The following is an 8,412-nucleotide window of genomic DNA, read 5'->3' as shown; positions in this document are numbered from 1 at the left end:
CAGACTGTGGGGTGAGAACTAGGAACTGCTCAACAATGTGCTTGTGGCTGGCAGCATCATACCACAAACTTAACCACAAACTTAAAAACTGTCGGGAAGGTGAATTTTATGTTATGTGCTATTTTCCCACTGTTAAAAAAAAAAAGGTGGTGTGATCATATTTTTAATTTAGAATAATCACAAGCACTAGGGGAAGGAGGCAGACTATAGCTAGAAACATGTTAAAAGTTTCTTTGAAATTATCTAAGTGAGAGAGGACAGTAGCCAAAAATAAGAAACAGCAGGACAGCTAGAGGGAGCAGAAGACAGTTGAGAAACCTTTCTGCTAGCAGCCAACAGGTCCCGTCCTGGAGAGGTTAGCTGGTCACCTGAGCATTTTCTGGATGGACTCCCTATGCCAAGGCTTCCTTTGCATGTCCTTTGGTTTTCAAAAAACCTGCAAAACTATTATCTTTGCACCATATTCTCAGAGTTCAAAAACAGTTTAACAGCTTTCCCAGGGTCATAAAGATAAAGTTCCCACAGGACATTGGTCTTCCAGGGGACAAAGTTGACTCACTTCGCCAAGTAGTGGCTTCGGTTAAATTCAAATTCCAGTTAGGATCCCAGGGCTAAAGGCCTCCTAAACATTTCTTTTATAGTAACTCACATTACAAAATCTACTTTATATTATGCCCAAGACACATAGCTATGTGTATTGGCCTGCACATGGTTCTTGCAATGCAAATCTGTTTCATTCATAATTGGGTAATGAAAATCCAAACATTAAATAAATCTACTTTGTGTTAAATCAAACCTCATGGTGTATGGACTTGGAAAAATGTAACATTGGGAGTTTGAGAAAATATTTTTTTTCTAGAATTTTGTCACATTATCTAGAAGCTATTCACTTCGGAGGAAGAATATGTACATTAAAAGTTGCCCACATACATCACAGAAGTATAGACACCCTTATTTTTCCTATTTTACTTATAAATTCTATATCAGTTTGACCCAGGAAGTTGATCAAATAACCAACCCCTTAAGTGGTTTGAACCTTGCTCTGTGAAAAACAATTCTGCTCTAGGAAGATTGCATACATTCTGTAAACATGGAAAGCATTCCAAGAACTCGCCTGTGCAAGGCCTCTTCCTTTCTTTTATGGAAGCAACCAGTCAATCACTTCCAAAAAGGAGGAGCAAAAATCAAAAGTAGTGTCTCCATCATTCTGCCTTCTGTTCCCCAAATCTTAATCTGAAAAGAAAACAGAAAGGTTTAACAGGGGCAGGCAGTGATGAGATACACAGAAGCATAGGACTGGCCAGGAATGAGATGATCTTGAAAAATAAGGACTATTCCTAGTCTAAAAGCAGGGATTCTCAAACTTACCAGGCAGGAGAAGACAGTATGAGGGTCCTAAATAGTGGCCTCTTTGGAAGGGCAATGTGCTATGTCAGCAGATGAGACCAAAGGTAAGCTTGCAAAAATGTCACGGGATGGCATCCTTTGCCTAACCGTCATGTGGTCAAATTTCCTTCTGAATATTTGTTTCTATCTGTAGACCAGAGCTGCTCTCAACCTTGTTCAGAAAAGACTCTTTTTGCCGTGGACAGCAGTAAATAGAGAGTGACATGGCTATCACACTCATGATGTCACAGCAGCTGAGGTTACCTGTACAGGATTAAGCCAGCCAGATTCCCAGCATGTGTTGGCGAAGAACTCATACGGCTCTGCCTCCCACTGAGGAAATACTTGTAGTTGATAGCTGCTGGGGAAGGGGAAACCATCGTTCTTTGTGTGCTGGTGGGTATCCCATGCTTCAGTAGATGGTCTCACACCATGAACATGTGGGCAGCACTAATTCTTAGTGGATTGGACTTACTTGATTTGTTAAGGGACCTGGAGGAGCTGGAGGGAGAAAGAGAGGTAGGAGATATGTTCATATCTCCTTGGATATGTGCATTTTTTTTATAGAAAGCAATGCAGAGTGTTATTGCACCTATGGGGTAAGACTATGTAGGAAGGACAAAAGGTCCCAGTGGTGACCTTTATGAATAAATGGCCAATGACCCAGAGACCAAGTACCACGTATGCCTATCACACCATCACACACACACACACACACACACACACACACACACACACACACACATACACACACACACACACACACACACACACACACATACACACACACACACACACACACACACACACACACACACACACACACACCTGAGAACTACCTGAAAGCATTTCCTTGGGAGTAAGAAACTACAGATGGGAGATCCATGAAAACCATGGAGTAAGTATCTGACCAACTAAGAAGAAATAGAAATAGAAAATATGACATTTTTGAAAGGCAAAACAGGATGTGTCCTACACATAAAATAAATCTGCACATAGGCAAAAAATGCCAATTCATATCAATGCAGTTGCATTGTTATATATAAAATGTGAGATTAAATATTTTACATGAACCCAAAAGGTTCTGAGGGGGAAATTTCAAGAACTTTGCACAAGATCTGTATGACACCAGTCCACGTGGCAATGTTGATGGCAGAAATTTCATAAGGCCTCACCCCTAGATGAAGAGCTACAGGCAATCGATGGTTGCTGAGAGAGGGAGAATTGTTTTTCTGTGAGAATAAAACCCCTGATAAGTTATCCAATCCCAAATGATGAACCCTAAACACACATATTTACATATAAGCAATACTAAATAGACTCAGTACATTGTACAAATGTGTGTGTGTGCGCAGTGTGCAGTGTGTTTTATGTATGTTATATACACACACACAAATATATAACAACATAAAAGTGATAATATAGTAATATATAACAATAATAACAAAAAGAACATGAATTTGAGGGATGAGGAAATGGGAGGAATTGGAGCAGGTAGAAATGATGTAAATAGAGTATTTATATATAAAATTTTCAGTATGTATGTGTGTGTATACACACACACACACACACACACACACACACACACACACACACACACACACATATATATATATATAAAACATAACAATTGGATTGATATTTCAAAAAAGGGAAAATAAACTTCTTTATTTCCTCCCTGTGTCTGTATAGTTTGTCCCCAAGACTTTCTAAATGTGTCAAGTTTATAAAGAAAGTTATAGAGCATCAGCAAAGATTGGATTAACTATTATTTTCCTGCTTTCCACTATCTTGACCTAGATTCTTTTTTCTTTTGTTTAGATATTTTTCATATAATATATTCTGATTATCATTCTCCCTCCCATTAAGCCTCCTAGTTTCTTCCTACCTCCACTTCCAAGCCAGAACCATACCCTTTTTATCTTTTGTTAGAAAACAAACAGAAATCTAAGAAACAATAATAAAATAAAAATAAATCAAAAACAAATCATAATAGGACAAAACAACCAAACAAGAACAAGAGCCAAAGAAAAATCACAAGTAATACATATGGTTATAGAAATAAACACACATGTTCACATACACAAGAATCCCAAAAACTCAAAACCAGAAACCATAGTATAATGCAAAGGACCTGTAAGGTAACAAAGAAAGAATAATGTCCTTTCTTAATTATGAGACAAAGCACCTCCAAAGACGCCGTTGATTTTGTTTTCTGTTGGCCATCTACTGCGGGCATGGGGCCTATCCTTCACAGTGGCTTGTTCCCCCAGTGAGACTCCCATGGAGAAAACTAATTTTTCATCTGCAAGTGGCTATCAATTAGAGATAGTTTTTGGGTTAGGGATGGGTGTATGTGTGCACTTTGTAGCTGGATTGCTTTGGTAGTGTACAGAGTACCTTCTTTGTAGCTGGATTGCTTGGCAGTGTATAGAGTAGCTTCTTTGTAGCTGGATTGCTTTGGTAATGTATAGAGTACCTTCTTTGTAGCTGGATTGCTTTGGTAATGTATAGAGTACCTTCTTTGTAGCTGGATTGCTTTGGTAGTGTATAGAGTACCTTCTTTGTAGCTGGATTGCTTTGGTAGTGTATAGAGTAGCTTCTTTGTAGCTGGATTGCTTTGGTAGTGTATAGAGTACCTTCTTTGTAGCTGGATTGCTTTGGCAGTGTATAGAGTAGCTTATTGTACCATGAATACTAGTCCATAGGGATGAAGGCTCTAGGTAGGTAGCCACTCAACAGCAATAGGACATTACTGTCAGTTTGTGGAGAGTCACCAATATCCTTGGCAATAGCCTAGGTTGTTTGTGGGTTCCCATAGGACCCCTTTGGCCAAAAATGTGCTTAGATGTAGCCCATTCCCAGTACTGGAGCTTCATTTGGTGACAAGAGATGTCTAGCTGGGGCTCTGTCTCCCTCATTATTTGGCAATTTCATTTAGACTACCTTCATATATGTATATCTTATAGGAAGTTTTTACTATATTAGGTTTCCATACAAGTCCTCAAATGGCCCTTAGTTTTAGCTGTCCCTCCTGCATTCCCTCCCTTGACCCTCTCTTCCCTCCCCCTCTCTGTTTCTTAACTGTGTGTACAGGTGCATTTAGAATGAAGTGTTAAATGGTCTTATTAATGGAAAAAAAAAACCTGGAGCCAGATATCAGGGTTAAAACCTGAGCAATCAGAGGAACAGGAAAAGCCACAGCTAACTTCACCTCACCTCTCCAACTCCGCAGCTTCCAAAGAGAGCTACTTCCTGTATACTTGCACCTACATGCCTTTCTGTTCTGCCAACTCATTTCCTCTCTCTGCCCAACTACATCACTTCCTCTTCCTGTCCAGCTTTGTCATTTCCTGTCTGTTTGTACAGACGTTCAGACCTTTATGGTTAGTGCTGGGATTAAAGGTATGTACTACCACACCTGGCTCTGTTCCCAGTGTGGCCTTGAACTCACAGAGATCCAGATGGATCTATGTCTCCCAAGTGATAGGATTAAAGGCCTGTGCTACCACTGCCTGACTTCTATGTTTACTATAATGACTGGCCTTTTCCTCTGATCCTCAGATAAACTTTATTGGGGGACACATATAAAATATCACCACAGGTGCATGTGTGTGTTCTTGTAATTTTAGAATCTCAGCAACAATGTCACCATGAAATGACAGTTATATCACCCTCCGGATAAACCACAGATCATCTTTCAGGAAGCAGAAAATGTTTAAGTCTGTCTCCCTTGGAGGCCCCTGTCTGATACTTACCTGACTATGCTGTGAGCTCTGCCTTTCCTGTCTCGGAACAGTTTTCATACTGATGAGACACTTTTCTCCTCGCAGGCACCAAAATCTAATTTAAACTAGTTCTCATTAAGACCCGAAGTGTATACTCTTGTGTCTTTTAAGACAGAGAAAACGCAGAAGGAAAGGTGATGCTTTATTCTTCTTCTGTACGCCATGCTACATTCCAGATGGAATGGGAGTGCAAATTTTGCAATGCAGACCTTTCCTTGGTGAGCTCTCGACACTGGCTTCTCCTGGAGTTCTGTCAAAGTGGAGATACTGTTGGTCTCTCCTTACAGCAGCTTTCCAGGGGAGGCAGACATGTCATTTTCCTTCAGGGACTTCTGACTTGGGAAGCTGCCCTGTCACAAACACCATCCTTTAGAAACAGGATCTCTCTGGTTGAACTCAGTCCAACTTTTCTTTTACATGTAAATATTTAATGTCTTCAGTAAGGGCCAGGCTTTCTGTGGGCATTTGACAAAGGGAATAGGTCTTCTAGAATCTAAACCTATATGTGAATATAAACAAGCTAAGAAGTCAGAGGTACTTCTGGAGGAGAGAGCCAATTTCTTTTCTTAAATATAGCTACTGTAAATGTAGTCAGTGGCAGGCATCAACATCACAAAACAAATGTTATTTTCCAAAGATGCAAAAGAATATTTTCTCACCATTAAACCACCCCAGTGAAATAAAATAGACTAAGTCAATTGTTTGGGCTAAATCCAATACATGAAAATCTGTTTTTTCACAATTACAAAAATAGTGTGGGTATATGCCTTGAAGTAAGCCAAAATGAATAAGCCTTTCATCTCTCCAAACAAGACTATGTTCTGCTACATTGATTTGCCGTTTGAACTTATCTAACTAATTTCTCCACATCTAAAAACCTGATGAATTCCTTAATTTGCCTTTGGAAAAGCAACTTACATTTGATATTTTCGCTTTTATCAGTTCTGCTTAAATAAGTCATTATTGATTATCATATAATATCACTATGATTATAATGACAGAAGTTTCATTAATATGTGCATGTGAAGCTTAGACCATCCACATGTAACCAACCATGACCTCCTGGGAAAGTTACTTGACCACAAGAAGTCTCAGTGTCTACTCAGTAAAATGAGAACTCTAGAAACAGACTCACAGAATTTTTGGGATGGTTAAGTGAGATATTTACAAAGGACTTGAGGAAAATTCGACAGCTGGTGAAGACTGGAAAAAATGTCACTGTCCTTACTATCATCTCTAAGCCAATGGGTATGGAGACAGGGAAGATCTAGCCACCTTTCAAGGGGATCGCTGTCTCTCCAGGAGAAGCAACAGAAATGTAGACACAGGAATGAAATGGAAGATCTCTAGTCTCTCTAGGAGGAGCTACACCAGTGTTCCCAAAGCAGACTCTCAGACGATGTAGGAGGACATCACTCATAGTCACTAGGGATGTTATAAAAGGCCTTATGCAGAGATGCCGCTGCTCAGGATTTGAAGAATGGGCTACATAGTTATTTTAGGGGAGAAAGGTGAGGGGGGGTAGTCCAAAAAAGGGAAATAGTCATTATATACAAAAATAAATTTAAAATCTCAAAACACTGTCCTGGATCACAATAGAGACTGCCCTAGTAGATATTTAGGGAATAAATGACAGCATACTCAAAGTCCCACACTGGCCCTAACATAATGGCTTGGAATGTCTTGTTTCAAGAAATAAATCATTTGGTGGCTGGCATATTACAAAACAAGTAGAGTATTTGGGTGCAACCAAAGCTCTCATTCAAGAAAAGAATGCTTTGAGGGTTGAACAGCCCCATGTCGTCCCAGCAAGGAAAATCACATTTGAATCCTCTTGTGCTGTCCGCCTTCTCACCTGTGACAGCACCCTTACAAGAAGGAAAAGGTCAACGGGGCAGTTGTGCTGTTGTCTCCCAGTTGCCTTTGCTCCCACCTCTGACTTCATGAAATTCTTCGAGTTTCTCCCTGCAGAAAGCTATGCTCATTCATCAACCTGAGTCATATTATCGGATTGGGCCCAGGCTCCCCCTCTTCTGCCTGCCTCCTTTTGCTGCTGAATAAATCATCCTGGGAAACGTCCAGCTCGGAGGATGATTTTTACCAGGAAAGTTCCATCTGCCTTCAACCCCTCATTGATCCAGGCTGCATTCTCAGGCTTCAAGGAGAAACGAGTGAGAAGCTGAAGAGGAGTCCTTCTCAGTCTCTTCCGCTAAGATGCCCATTTGCACATGTGACTTGGACCAATGCCCTCAAGAAGGGAAAGCCACAATCCCACCTCTAAGGCCGGACTAGATTTCAGGAAAATTCTTCACTTTTATTCCCTCTCCCTCCCCCTCCTTCAGATCAAAAGAGTTCCCACCTCAGAATTCCAGAAGGTCCAGGAAAGCTTGAGTCCAAGAATCTGAAAAGGAGAAGCAAACTGTTCTGACTGATTTCTAGGTTGGTTTCCTTAAGGTCTAGATAACAACAAGACCATTTTCTGAGATGCTTTACCCTTAACTTCTAGCTTCCCGGGGTCGAGGAGCCACTCTGGGAGATCCTTACAGTTAACAAATTAATAGACCCACAAGCTGAACTTAAAACAGAATCAGCTTCCTTTCTGTTTAAAATTCAACATTAAATTGAGTTCTCTCTTGAGCAATTTTTTTTTCCAGTTAGTGCACCGAATTCCAGAAATGTGGGACTTAGGAACGGGTCTGCCTGAGAAGACTTTTCCCGTTCTTTCTGGATACTCTATGCAAGGCAGGTGACCTGCAAGGCTTGGAAAGGAGAGTCAAACACACACACGTTTCTGGGGCACAGCCGCTACAAATAACCCTGAGAATGGTTTGGGGGGTTGGGAGGAGGGCGCTCTGACACCGCAGGGAAAGCTGTTTTTGCTTAGGACAGAAAGGAGCTGGGAGTTTGTCTCCGTTAGAGGAAGGCAAAACGCCATCTCCCGTGGGGAAACGGTGTCTAGGGGATAGCTTGGCCAGATCATTTAGGCTTTCATGGGACGCCACGGGGGTTGGGGAGGTTGCGAAAGCTCCCAGAGCCTGACGTCATTAGCCATCAGCTGACTGTATTCAGGACCGGGGCTTTACTGGCTGCAGCCGCAGTCGCGGTGGAAGAGGTGATGGCCATCGAGACTTCCACCACCTGCAGCCGGGTTCCAGATTGGCACTGCTACTTGGCCCCTGCTCTGCCGGTACCCAAGGACCCGGCTGGACTGAGCGCTGGTGCAGGCAGGGACCAATGC

This window comes from Peromyscus californicus, unplaced genomic scaffold, assembly GCF_007827085.1.
Source record: "Peromyscus californicus insignis strain IS unplaced genomic scaffold, ASM782708v3 Scaffold_20__1_contigs__length_68692818, whole genome shotgun sequence".
Classification (NCBI taxonomy): domain Eukaryota; kingdom Metazoa; phylum Chordata; class Mammalia; order Rodentia; family Cricetidae; genus Peromyscus; species Peromyscus californicus.
The sequence above is the reverse complement of the archived record's forward strand: the minus strand, read 5'-3'. Positions refer to the sequence as shown.